Source organism: Monopterus albus, unplaced genomic scaffold (assembly GCF_001952655.1).
Source record: "Monopterus albus unplaced genomic scaffold, M_albus_1.0 scaffold121.1, whole genome shotgun sequence".
Taxonomy (NCBI): domain Eukaryota; kingdom Metazoa; phylum Chordata; class Actinopteri; order Synbranchiformes; family Synbranchidae; genus Monopterus; species Monopterus albus.
In genome coordinates, this window is record NW_018128001.1 from 724708 (window position 1) to 737519 (window position 12812).

At 42.4% G+C, this 12812-nt stretch overlaps 1 long non-coding RNA gene across 2 annotated transcripts in view; it reads right to left on the bottom strand.

Annotated features, from left to right (window-relative positions):
- LOC109966906 (uncharacterized) overlaps positions 1 to 12812 on the bottom strand; it is a 92721-nt gene that overhangs the window by 31481 nt on the left and 48428 nt on the right. Inside the window, exons 3-5 of one of the 2 annotated variants that reach the window (XR_002275849.1) lie at positions 3084 to 3200; positions 1518 to 1729; positions 677 to 815 (exon numbers count right to left, since the gene is read on the bottom strand). This is a non-coding gene — a long non-coding RNA (uncharacterized LOC109966906). The remainder of the gene's footprint in view (positions 1 to 676; positions 816 to 1517; positions 1730 to 3083; positions 3201 to 12812) is intronic. The other variant, XR_002275850.1, reaches the window with a different exon arrangement.

Sequence of the window (12812 nt, forward strand, 5' to 3'; positions counted from 1 at the left end):
ATGGCTGTTTGACATGACTACTGGCTGGAAAACCCTTCTTCTAACCTTGGCTAGGCGTCAGGCGGGGCTGATTTACAAACCGTACTTTGACAACACAGGGTGGAGAAGCTGGAATAACAAGAGGAGGCTGTAGGCAGCAGAGGGTCATGGAGGGGGGTGTAGCTGGGACACCATGTCCTGTCCCACTGTCACCAGGCTGTGTCTGAAAATCTTTAAACTTGTGTAGAATGATAGTCCACTGCCACTAAAATACCTCAGTGTTAACATCAGTCCCTCTGAAGCGTCACTGATGACGTCTCTCTGTCTCACCTGTTCACTCACACATGCCGCACACAGTGATCTCTTTATCTGACTCACAGTCTGGGGCCCTGTCACAAACCTGTTAGCACACTGACTTCTAAATTCACTTGAACTCCACCAGATGAGCAGGTGTGTAATTGAAATGGCCAGAGAAGTGAGCGAGTAACACGATTCATATTAAGTGTGAAAAACAGTGGTGCACCTGTCAAGGATCTTTGGCATTACCTCAAGAATACTACATGTGAATCAAAGGTGTGTTAGTATTACTTGTACACAAATTTTTTTTTTGGCAGTTCACTGATATGTTCGGCTGAACGTTGTGGCTTTTGTGGATCAAAGACCTTGTCATAACTAAAAAGTGTTGAAAATCACGAACCTCTGTGACACAGGAACTGGAAAAACAGATGTGACTGAAATCCATGAATTAGTGGTGCAGACGTTAGTATGGTCTCCATCCAATTGACTCAAGTCATATTATTCATCCAGCACTTTACAACATCTGGTTGACCAAAGTGCTTCACACAATAAAAAGAAAGAGCAAATTAAAGCCATTAAAACATGAAGTAAACAATAAACTAGAATAACAGCCAACACCAATAAATATCAGACTGCATTAAGAATCAAATGTAAGTTAGTAAATAAAAAGGTCTTAAGGAAAGATTTAAACACAGCCTATTCTGTAGCAGATCTAATATTAAAGGGTAAATCATTCCAGAGCTTTGGGGTCACGGTGGCACAAGCCCTAACGCCCCATGGTTTGTGACGGGAGCTTGGGACCTCTGGAAAATACAAAGATGAAGATCTAAGAGGTCTAACCGGGACGTACCACTGAATGAGCTGGCTGAAGAACTGGAGTACCAAACCATTGACATTAAAGACAAAAATTAGTAACTTAAATTCAGTTCTGCAGAGAACCGGGAGCCAATGAAGGGAAGCCAGTACAGATGAGATATGCTCGTATTTATGTGAGTTTGTCAGTAAATGAGCAGCAGCATTTTGAACCAACTGGAGACTTGAAAGAAGTGATTTACTGACTTCAGTATACAGTGAGCTACAGCAGTCAAACCTAGAACTAACAAAAGCATGGATTGCAATTTCAAAATCTTAACGATGAAATAAAAGGCCTCACTTTACTCAACAATCGCAATGGGAAAAAACAACTTCACAACAGCACTGATCTGCTTATAAAACCTTAATTCACTGTCAAGATTTCTTACCGCAGGTTTAACGTATGATGATAGAGGTCCAAGGACAATGACCTAGGCAGCCACTGGAGAGGGGTGTCCCAGCGCTATACACTCCACTTTGCCCTCATTGAGGTGTAGGAAGTTTAGTGGCAGCCCAGCTCTAATGTCATCGAGACAGTCCAGCAATAGCTGGAGGGTAAACCCCTTCTCAGGCTTTAAGGGAACATAGATCTGGATATCATCTGCATAACAGTAAAAAAGAAAAAACAATATTTCTTTAGATTCGACCCCATCCCAACCCAACAAGTTTAACTCATGCAAAAAATCTCTAACTGCGTAACCAGATAGATCTTATGCTAGATTACTTTCCTTTGGACATGTTCTTTCTTAACAGGTATAATTTACTTTATGCCTTGTAATGTAAAATGTATTTTTTTTAGGATATATATAAATTCTAGTCCACTTCATACAAAGACTTTAATGATTTCAATCTATAATTTCTTGGTTTTTCATAGACTGTTGTAATTTGATATCAGGATCTTGTAACACTTCATTGTATGATTCGTACACCCATAAAAGACTGATTGGTTCCTACGGGTACATAAACATGGGTAATAACAATCTGTTGCCTCAAAAACTCAAAGGGTACTATAAAACTGTTAAAGTGGCTTTGGGGATAATCTCACAAAACTCAAAGAAGCACATATAAAATTGTGTTTACATTCCCAATATGACAACAGGTGTAGTCACCAGTGCCGGGAACAGTGACACAGTTCGGGGTCAACACAGAAAAGGGAGGAGTAGAATTCAGTACTTTCAAAAATACCATTTTAATTTAATTTATTTCTCCAGTCTAGTCTTTATTCCCCTTTTCCCAATAGTAGAGTGTGGGTACCCAAAAGTACCCTGAGGTTTTGGGTAAGGCTCGGACAGAAATTTAGAAATTATGTTCGGGTCCGGGTCGGGTTCAAACATGTAGGTCAAAGTTTTGGCAAGATGGCTGAAGTGCTCAAATGTCTGCTTTGTGTAATGACAGGGGAAAAACACTGTACAAACTCAATTGTGTCAAGGTCGGGTTCAGACTGAAATATGAGGCCCGATCCACGTTCTACCCCATAGCCTTGTTTTTTTCCACGGACCCTAAATAATCTGCAGTGCTGCTGCTGTTCTCAAGAAAATACCTCCCACTCTAATATTCATGTCCTCATGTACAGTGCCAGATTTGTCATAATTTACTCCAACTAATGCCTGGTACTATTTTTAGTTGTAATACAATAAAGCCATCCATGCGATGCAGCTTCACTGGTGAGATATTAATAATCAGCAGTGTGGGCTATTTAGATGTCCAGAGCGATCCCTTCTCATCCTGTTAACCTTTCACTGTTGCTATTTTGTTCTTCCCCAACATTAATGTGTTCACTCTCCCATATCATCTGTATTACAGAGCATATTGTCGCTGTTTGGCCAAAATGTGAATCCCACCGCCGCCTTTATGTTACTCTAATTAGGATTTTTCACAGTGTACAAGTTTTGACCCCTGATCTAAATGCCAAATTACCCCTGGGCCAACTTGTCCCTTCACTCTGGACTACTTACCTATGATGCATTAGAAAGGGGCCATGCCACAGCAACTTGCAGAGATTCTTCTTTTTAAATAAAGCCCTGGAAGCTTGGCCGTGTCCTGAGATTTACTCTGATCATCTCTGAAACTGCCTGCAAAAAGAGTATGTTCTTCTCAACGGAAATTCTGGGCTTCGTCAGAGGTCCACTTTGCTAATCACCACCCCATCGAGACCGTTTACAGAAGTTAGAAAACAATTTATTTTAATCAGTGAGAAGAGTCTTCGGTCGCAAATACATTTCTCCTGTTTAAGCTTCAAGGGATCATTTATGCTTATTAAATATCCCAATTTGTATACAGACAAATGTGCTAACCTTTCATGCTTTGTGAAAATAACTGCCCGATTTAGACTGTACTTTGTTTCAATGCATATTCAGTTCATTTCTTCTGATCTATCAATTGATCATAACATATGTAGCTCTTTAAAATAGACACTTCGGGAAATGAGCTAATTTGCTTTCTAGTGCAGAGTTAAATGAGAAGACTTATACAACTCATGTGTGCAACAAACATGGGGTCAGAGCCAGCAGCTGCTTGGCTTAGCTTAGCTCAAAGAATGGACACGGGAAACATCCAGGCTGTTTGAGACCGGGAAGTGTCTAGAGTCTCTGCTGCTGGCCTGGCAAGTGTTCACAGCCAAGAAATACTCACAACACTTGTAAAACAGCAAAGAGTTTTTTCCAAAGGGTTGACTGCTGTACAGGGCCAGGAACACTACTCCCCTGTTTTTAGTGTTTGTGCTAAACTCAGCTAAGTTAAAATAAGAAACTAATCTAAGATAAGCAGTATTATCATCTAACACTGCCAGAAAGTGAATTTAAAAAATTCCAAAAATGTCCTTTAACAGTATGACAAGGCATTTATTTCACCCTATGAAATAAATGGTTTACACCATTAAATAATCTGTGTTCTTTTGGAGCGGTGTAAACTGCATCAGACGTGAATCTCTGTATGTCCTTACACATAAGTATGTCACAGCTGCTGAGTCAGGAGGTCAGACAGCACTAGATTACATGTGTCACATTTATATAGATCCATCACTGTCCTTTGTTCCCTGCAATGTGAACTAGAGGTGTTGTGCTCTTAGAGAGCGGGTGCATAATAGGAATCATGGGGGTTTTTTAAGCACAAAAACGTGGATTGAAAAAGACACAGTAAAAGTGAAGCCCACAGGCTACAGCATGCTGTGACCTATAGTAATGTTTTATTGTGAAGCTGTATCTTGTGGTCATGTCAAAGACTAGTCCAGTCAGCAGCTGACTCACTACTCGGTGGGACTTAACGGCAAGTAAAAAACAAACAAACAAAAAAAACCATGTTACATGTCTGTTAATGCCTTGTTTCGGTATTGTTAACGAGAATTGTTATAAGGCTAGAGAAATTACAATGTCTGCATTATGCCAGTTAAAACATGGGGTTTCTCAGTTACCCGCTTTGTTTAGAGTGTTACACAACTCTTTTCATCGGTACATATACCGTTGTTTATCTATGGACGAGACATTCAGATTAATTAATGCCGTCGCAGTTCCTTGTGCTGTCGACTTGCGACAAGACCGGCAGCAGGACTTGTGCGCATTTACGAACTATCGTCTCGTTTTTAAGGAGGATCTCTGGTTTTATCATTCTGAAATAATTACAGCCTATTTGGAGTTATGAGGGGTGCCAAGATAATCTAGACCCAAGATTAAACATTAAATGGCTGGAAATGAGCAAAATGAACAGCTATGGGGACTTTAACACTTGTGACCATCAATCAAATCTGTTTACATCAAACTCCCTATATCAGGATAAAGCCCATGACAGGAATCATCTTGTTTTCAAGGCGGCTGGATAAACATGCTATAGTACTTCTTATTAGCAGCCTGCATGTAATCAATCGCAGGGTGTTAGAGAAGCATCTGAGTAATGGAACTGATTGTCATATTTACCTTTGGTAAGTTAAATGTCAGATTTCATGAGAGCTGCCCCAGTTTACACTTTATTTAGACTTTGTTTGCCATTTAACTTTATCTTCCTAGTGATAAACTTGGAAACTATTTAAAATTGACGAGCAACACTTCACGACACTCTTCGTTTCTGTCTGGGACGAGCACATGCGCAGCCTTGCTTTGAGCTCCTTTGGATCAGGAAGCAGCTTGTATGTGTTGTGCATTAAAGTCTGTTTTTAACATCATCTTAAATCAGTGGCAGTGCCGGTGAAGAGGGGCCGACAGGCAGGCAGCAAAGAGGGAGGCAATGACAGACAGCTGGAAAGAAAGCCTCATAACCAGACATTCACAGCCAAACAATATCACAAGCACACACACAGAGTGACAGACAGCGAAATCAGAGAGAGTCACAGGCTGCGAGCGCAAAAACACACAGCAGCAGAAACCCAATCAAACAGAGAGGAAGCCTCCAAATCAGACAGCCAACCACTCAGCCAGCCAGCAAGCCTCTCTATTTCTGACCACACACACACGCACACACAGCTGTCTCATCTCATTCACCACAGAGGAATCTCCCACTTGAGATACTAGGCAAAAAGAGAATTGAAAGTCGGTATTGGAAAAAATCCAGTGGTGCCGTCACTTTCCTACCCAGCAATGGCTGGTGTAAATGAACAGCTGACAGGCAGTCCAACACGGGCCAATACAGCAAACTGACAGCTGGGAAATTGTCTCTGTAATATAACAGCCTCATGCCTCTTATAGTTTAGAGCCTGCCTTTTCAAACCGACTTTATATCTGCTTCCATGTGCATGGGAGGAAAGGCTGGCTGCAGAGCAGCTACTCCAGGCTTGTCCTCTTTGTTGCCATTATTGTAGGTGCCACAACAGTTGGTTCACATACAACACAGTGATATTTACATGTCTCAAAGGAGCTTTTGTGGCAGGATGCACATACAGACTGGTTGAAAACGGAGGACAGAATGATGCCGGCTCTATTCTGGATCCTGACAAACACGCCAAGTGGTGGAGGAATCAAAAATTCAACATGATCGAAACAGCAATCAGGCTGCAAATGACAAGTGTCTGATGAAGCCACATACAGCCAGGAATACACACACACACACACACACACACACACACACTCACAGACACCCTCCAGCAAACATGTAAAATAGAGAGTGCATATAAGTATGAATATATAATATACACATTCAAAGGACAAATAACACTTCTATATGCCTCCATAAAGAGGAAGCAAACTAGCAGAGGTTTAAATGAATAATCAGAGATTTCAGAAATCAGAGCAAGATGCACCATAACTGTTAAAACACACTGAACGCACTTTTGGAAGCGTTTTCTATACGTGTCTCATGCTGCAGATAGAACTCCTTTATATCAAATGAGTCAAATCAATGAAATCCTTTTTCAATCCTTTCCTTTTTGGGGCCCCTGATGGAGGTAAAAAGGACAGTTCAACACATGAGCAGGTTGTTTTTACACAAGCAGATTCAAGTGTCATCATATATGTGATGGCTGTAGAACTCGGGAGAATGAAGGTGACTGGAGATTCAGAGAAAGCACAGAGCGACCGAGTGAAGAAGAGAAACGAGAGGAGAGAAAAGGACTCGAGAGACCTGAAAGACAGAGCAGACAGAGAGTTTCAGGGCCAGACAGACACAGAGCAACTGAAAACACACACAAACTAAATATGTATAAGAACCACACACAAACACATCTGAAACGAATTCCCTGCTGTGAACCACAAAGGCTCAACTATCTCTACTCTCCCATCTTAGGGATAAATGCAGCGTAATGGTGTCGTTCTTCCATTTGTCATTCTACTGCAGACAACCAGGGGCCGACCATCTTATAGTCACACGGGCTGGCAGTGGGTGACGGTCGGACTGTGCTGCTGTTGTACTCTCCCATAATCTGCAACAAGTAAGGAAGCTGTTGGTCTCTAAACACCACACTAGGCCCAGATCTAGGGGGTGCTCAGTGGAAGACCCATCACAAAACAAGGTGGAGCTCCAGGAACTTGTATCAGGGCTCTGGTTTTTCCCTATTGTTCATTAGGTGATGCAGACTAAATATCTGACAGAACAACGATGGCTGTGAATGTATTTAGCCAGTTCCATATCAAATCGAGCCCGGTCAGCTCAGATACAGCAGCAAACTGATCTGATGATGCCTTGTATGAGAAACATACCCAGATACATGTTCAGACCAAGTATGTGAATAACAGTATGGAGACTGACACATGGCAGCATGCTCTCACTTTCCTTGTCGTATAGAGGGACGTCATTAAACCAACAGCTGTTTGGACCCTGAGGAGAAGCTGAACTGTCTTGTCACTGCCGCCCGCTCCACTCACCAGGTGCAGTTCATCTCAAACAAGCCTAATTTATGGATTAACATCACAGCAGAGCATGTCCTGGTAAAGGCAGAGGATGAGAAACAATCTCACAGCTATGGAAAACTGGGCAAGTAGAGGCCAGTGTAGAAAGTACACAGCTGTACTATGCTACCAGACAGTGTGGGGGGGGAGGAAAATGCCTGTCTGGTTTTTTGAGAGCAACTGGACTAATTACCAAGTTTGGAAGAAACAGACACGTGTGTGATATAAGGGATACAGCTGCTGTAAAATCTCGGAGAAGAACGTCTGGTGTTGTGTGCGTGGGCTGGGGGGGTAGCCCCCCTCTCCAGCAGGGTTCCTTTGTAGGATATTTAGTCTGCATCACCTCTGTACAGATGTCACTGGAAGAACCTTCACGTCCCGCTCACCGACGGCTTTTGTGTCACTTAATACTTCAGGAATTAAATCAGTTGATGTTGCAGAACAGGACTCTCACATACTGTCTGCAGCCTGTGGGACCTACATGTCATGTCCTGTACTGACTGTGTTCATCACCATCAAACACATTTACAACATTTAGATCTACTTAAATCGTTCCTAGTCAAAGCCAAATGCTGAAGGTGCCAAATAAAAAAATCACCTGACTGATGAGGGGGTGAGTGAGGCTCCCACCCCTCTGAGCACACCAAACAACACCGTATTGTGCTGCTCGTCAAAGCTGATTCACGTTTCAAATATAATTTGTGTTTCACAGATAGATAATTACGACATGAAGAGGACAAAGTGGTCTTTTGCTGTAAAGTGGACGGTGGTATAGAAGTCAGCAGTGTCATGGCAACCTTTTTAATTACCTGTACGCACCTGTAAAAAAATACATAAATGATAGCACAATGTGGCCAGTGAACATAATCCAGGCAGCAATTATGTTTCCCTCAAAATCCATTTGGAGAATTACTGTAGTAGCACAAAATGGTAATGTTAGGGGATAGGGTTTATTTTTGGAGACAGGTTAGCTGCAACATGTCATCTATTGACAACTCAGCCATCATGCTGCTAAATACTGTAGGCCAAAGGCTACCCGCATACAAACTGACAGGACGATGGAAGAGAGGGGCACCTCCAGGTGACCACAGACCCCTGTAAGATAAGACTGCATTTTAATTTATATGTTATAATGGACAGGAACACAAAAGTACGACTTCTACACTCTAGGAGATAGAGCTGCTGCTGTTGCAATGTGTGTGTTACCAATCCCAGAGGCTCCAGGTACCAAAATACAGTGGCGTTTACTCAGCTTACTAAACAGAGGAACGGGGGATTTGAGCTGGATTTACACACACATTTGTTCTACATCAACACAAGGGGCCAACCAGTCCTCCAGAACACATCCCTTATGGTCACTGGTCTCCTGAAACAGCACCACTGTGTTGGCAGACAGAATGGCAACACAACATACATCACTACAACAAGCATCGCAGACTTTTGTTGTCATGGAAACAGTCATAAACACGTTGGCCAGCGTAGCACAACTGCATCGTCATGGAAACTGTTATAAACCTGTTGTGATGATGAAATAGTCACAATCTTATAATTTTTTTGTCGCGTTTTGGTTTAGGAACAAACAGACTTAAAACACACATCACCCACTACATCTGGGCCCTGCTCGCCAGGAAACGTCCTGTATCTTATGTACTTACTTCATTGCCCGGGTCCTATTTACTGTGGTCACCAAATTACAACTGTTGGCTGTAATAACCTGGTGACACAAACGACCTATAGACTCGTGTCTTACAGGAGGACAGGCTCCAAGAAGCTGTGCTGTTTCATGTACTGGTGAGACAGTGAAATATGATCCAGGAAGTCCAGCTGGACACACAGATTTATGTGTCTACAGCTTATTAGTCTGTAACACTCTCAGACAGGATTTTACAGCTCTGCAAAGTTATAAACAGCGGCAGCTGTTTTATCTTTGGCCGTGACGATCTCCAGGTAAACAGCAGAGATACGGCGTTCACATTACAAAGTCATCCACCAGGGATGTGCGCTTGCATATCTGTGCTCGCCAACGCGGCACCTTCCTGGATGATGGGTTCGAGGTAGTAAAATATTAAATCTTTTATTTCTGCTCCTTTTTTCTGTCTCTTGCATTCACTAAGAACAGACTAGATAAGCCAAGGTCAGCAATGATTAAGGTCGTCTAGACCCACTACTACAAAGTCATGTGAATGTGTCAAGTCTGTATGTGAGGCACAAACTGCATGTGTGTGTGTGTGTGCATCAGAATGAAGATGTGCGCATGCAAATCTGTGTTTATTTCAGAAGTGTTTGCATACTCATGTTGTGCACATAAACCTGTCTGAGTGTGTGTCAGAGGGGACGCACAGAGTCATGATGGGCTTCTCTGTACACTAGCTCTGATGCTTATGAGGGTGATTCAGCTGGTTCTAATCCCCCGGTTCATGATGAAGAAAGTAATATTCACAGCCCATCAGGCCTGTTTGTGAACGTGTGTGTGCGTCAGCCTGTTCATCAGCATATAAATGTTATTTCTGTTAGTCAGTGACGAAAGAAATAATCCTGCTGTTATCACACTTCAAGTGGAAATGAGGGTGTTTTCATTTCTTTAATGACCACATATACACAAGTGTGTGTATGCGCATGTGTGTGTTTGTGTAGAGGGTGATATTCATGACAGGCAAGTAGCTGTATTGGTTTAGATGGTCTCCATGTACATCCATACAATTATGTGTCCACGAAAGGTTTCCTACAGAGCAAACTGACTTCCAAAGGACGTCATATGAACAAGGTGATGAAGCAGGTAAAAGCCAGATTTAAGAAATTCAAATATACTTAGTCATAAGTACTGCAAACACATTTGTGCTGTGTTTGTGTTAATATTGTAAATCACTTATCTTTGACCAGAAAACAGAAGGTGATAGGGGAAAAGCAAATAAATGGATGTATGAAGTTTGAAGTTTGAATTAAATCTGTTCACGTGAATGTGTGTGTTTGCACAGCTTTATTCCAGAGTCACTCACAGTCACACTGATGCGTCAATGTTGACTTTCTCTCCTGTCAGCACTGGGTCATTCTGGATAAAAGCATCAGCTAAATGTCTAAAATCAAAATGAATGAGGTGTCTGTGTGTGTGTGCGTGCACAGTTTTGGCATGTAGTTTGTCGGTGTTTATGTGTAGACTGTATGTATCTTTTGCATTTTGTCTCCCAGGTGTTATAATTCATAAAAATGGGCTTGCAGGCGCCTTTCTGCTTGCTGCCCTGCCTCTGTGCGTGTCAGTGCACAGTGGAGTCGGTGTGTGTGTGGCGCGTGATGACCACAGTGTCAGCCCAACCTAGACTTTACACCATGGCTCTACATGTTTGACTCAGAGTTGTTTCTGTGTGTGGAGAATGTGAATTTCCTGTTGTGAGTGAATGCTTCCCAGTATCCTTTGCTGCATTTGCTTCTATGTACACACACAGGCATGTGTATCTATTTCTCCAGGACCGAATGCACGTGTCTCTCACAGAGAGTGTACTGTATGTCTGTGTGTGCGGAGGAGGAAGAGGGAGGTCACAACCCATTACTCACAGCTAGCTGTGTGTACTCTCATCTAATAGGAAAACAACACTGATGCTTCCACCACATTATAAATCGATAGATTACCCAAACACGTTATAAATCATGTTGCAGTAGCGTTGTCGGAGCAATGGACTCGTCTACATTGATTTCTGCATAGATAATAAAAGGCCCCCAGTAGACGTAGAGGATCACTCGGCTGCTATCTAAATTAAGCTGTCCAGGATGTAATCACAGCTCAGTCCATTAAATGGCCTGCCTCCGCTCACAGGCTTGGACTGTAGGAGTGTGTGAGCCCGAGTCGAAGTCTAGGGTTATAAGATGTGAGAACCAATCAGGTCAGAGAAGAAGAAATGTGGTTGCAGCCTTTTGATACACTTTCGTTAAAGTTTTCCATAAGGCTTAGATCCCAGAGTAACACCTGCTCTGTGTCCTCATATCAAGAACAGTGAATATGTGTCTTCAGCTGTATGACAGCCACGTAGGACTCATGTATGGGCTGGTGTTCTGGTTACAGCCAGAGAAAATGTCATAAGAGGCCCTGAGCAGCCGCAGACAATCACTTGGCTGAAGCACTGTCCGCTTATAATCATGTCTTGGTCCAACAAAAGGGATTCTTCAGCTTCAAGACTTTACAAAGGAAACAAAGATCTGAACTGAACAAGTGAAGCTTCAGCAAAGATTTTCAAACTAGGAAGGAGCTTTTATGTGAACTACAGCTTTGGCAGACGTTCAAATGGAAATTCTGAGGATATCAAAGAGCAAACTAATCTACACAAGATACAAATAAATCTTTCAATAGAAGGGAAGCGTTGTTAAAGCAAAACTAATCTCAAAATGACAAACTAGAGTGAACATCAACACATTTCCAAGATGAAAAGCTGCCTGAGATAAAATGGCACTATAACGTGTGAAGCTGAAGGGCCCTTGTTATTCGCTGCAGACCAACATTTAGACTGCACTACAGTAGAGAAAGCATGAGAAAACTGTGGATGCAAATTGGCACATTATAGCTGCAGTAATTTTTCCACACTACAGTCACCGGGTCAGCGTTGATCCCGTTCATGTTAAAATCACACTGGTGCAATAATGGATTCCCTGCATCCAGTGGCCATGGGCAGAAAGCCACTGACAGGCTGGTTTGACCCAGTGTTAATTTCACAGTTTCAGTGTGAATTCATAGCCATCTATTTACAAACAGAACACTGGTGTCTAATACTGTCCATCAGCTGTCAGACATGAGGCGCCGTTACAGCTACAAAGCACGGTTTACTGACAATCCAGAGCAGCCTTTGTCCTAGCCATGCACCAATACTTAGGGGTCAAACGTTTATACTATAAAAAACTGCTAATACCATAGAGGTGCAATGACTTTAGAGACAGTTTTTAATTTCTAGAGATTTACTTTCTGATAGTGATTAAACAGAATATGCTGTGCAGAACACCTGAAAACCTTGTGACAACAAACACAGTACTGCCACCTACCGAATAACAAACATGTGCCTGGATGAATGTCGGCAGAGGAGCAGAAGGATTCAACCCGTTTTCACACACACAGGTCAACTGACATTGGCGTCAACTACATAAAGTCAGTGTTTTCTTCCCGTTCACTACAGTCAGCATGACCAGCACTGCAGTGGTTTTAGCAGGATGAACGATAGCAGGTGTTTTGACCACGGGGAGAGTGAAAACGTCACATTTCTGTTGTTGTGTTCTGTTTCTTCATCAGCTGTGTGATTAATTACTCTGCACATAGAGTTTTGACGTTTGTGTAAAATGCGACCTCATGCCTGCGCGCCTGTGTGAGACGAGGAGGGAGAGGCGCTCTCTCTCTCTCTC